Source organism: Pleurodeles waltl, chromosome 12 (assembly GCF_031143425.1).
Source record: "Pleurodeles waltl isolate 20211129_DDA chromosome 12, aPleWal1.hap1.20221129, whole genome shotgun sequence".
Lineage (NCBI taxonomy): Eukaryota > Metazoa > Chordata > Amphibia > Caudata > Salamandridae > Pleurodeles > Pleurodeles waltl.
In genome coordinates, this window is record NC_090451.1 from 106,512,666 (window position 1) to 106,513,934 (window position 1,269).

A 1,269-nucleotide genomic window follows, 5' to 3' on the forward strand; every position below is an offset into this window, starting at 1 on the left:
AGTACCAATGTTTTGAACTCTGCATTACCCTTAGTCCATCTTGTCTTTGTCACAAACATTACATCCTGCCCACCTTCCCATAAGTCCTTTGGCAAGAGCTTGGCACCCAGGTTGGGTGCATGGGGCTAGCATTTAAGGATCCTCCTGTTCTTTCTTCCTGTTGGAAGGTGACATCACCTTACTTTGTAATGACTGTCACAAGGACGCAATGGACTAAGGCTAATGAAGATTACCAATAAGTAACCAACGCATCACCATTCTTTCTGAATGTGCGTGGCTCATTCCGCAGGACTTGTTCTTTGTATGATTCCTGGATTTTCAGAAGCCCTTTGATGGCAGCACCCCCACACTGAAAATTGTTTCAGCACCACTGTACAAGGGTCAGTTGTCATGCTCATCTGCGGCGTAAATTTGCATTGAAGTAGTCTAACTCCCCAGGCCTTGTCTTTTGCTCAATTTGCCTTTGTGAGTTTTCTCTCAATCACTGTCGACTTCCTTTGATCTTTCTTTCTTCTTTTACTTCACCTTCGCCTTCAGTGTATCTTTCGGCCCTCTTAAGAGACACACCCCCTTGTAGCCACTTCTATACTTCTGTCACCTGATTATTTTCCTATCCTTTCCCCTGAAACGTTGCTGATCCTAGCTATAGCATCACTATCCCGAATCTGTTCACCTGAGTTATGTTCCTCTTATCCCCACGCATCTAATAATCAGCTCTTGGTCTCCCTCCACCTCTCACGAGACATAGTCTGAGGCAGTGTCTCCATCTTGGAGAGACAATCCCTTGCACTTGTGTTGTTCTACTGGCGCTGCCGGCTTGAGCTTTGGTCAGCAGTGGCAAAAGAAGGACTAATGGAAAGTGAACGTATACTGGAGCAACAGAGTGTATGGATTTATAAGAGCTTGATTAAATGATAAAAAAAGAGTTTAGTTGAGAGAAAAAATGCAACCTGGCCCGTACGGGGATCGAACCCTCGACCTTGGCATTATTAGCACCACGCTCTAACCAACTGAGCTAACCGGCCATGAGAATTACAGATATCCTTTTTCCATGTAATGCAGATAGATAGAAGAGTTGGTCTCACTATCGCAATTCCTTCATACTTTTCTCCTTCCCCCCCCTGTCTGGATTACAATAACAAGAGCTGTGGAGTGCTGCACGCCAGCCTCAGTGCCTCTTCTTTCAGTCAATCTCACTGTGTGCTGTGATATCTTTGTAACATCGCTTGTTGCCGGAAAAAAAGGAAAGGATGGATAGTATTTTTATTC

At 44.7% G+C, this 1,269-nt stretch overlaps 1 non-coding gene across 1 annotated transcript; it reads right to left on the minus strand.

Moving 5' to 3' along the window:
- Positions 1-951: 951 nt before the first annotated feature.
- Positions 952-1,025, minus strand: TRNAI-AAU (transfer RNA isoleucine (anticodon AAU)). The gene has a single exon. It is a non-coding gene; the product is annotated as a tRNA-Ile (tRNA).
- Positions 1,026-1,269: the final 244 nt, after the last annotated feature.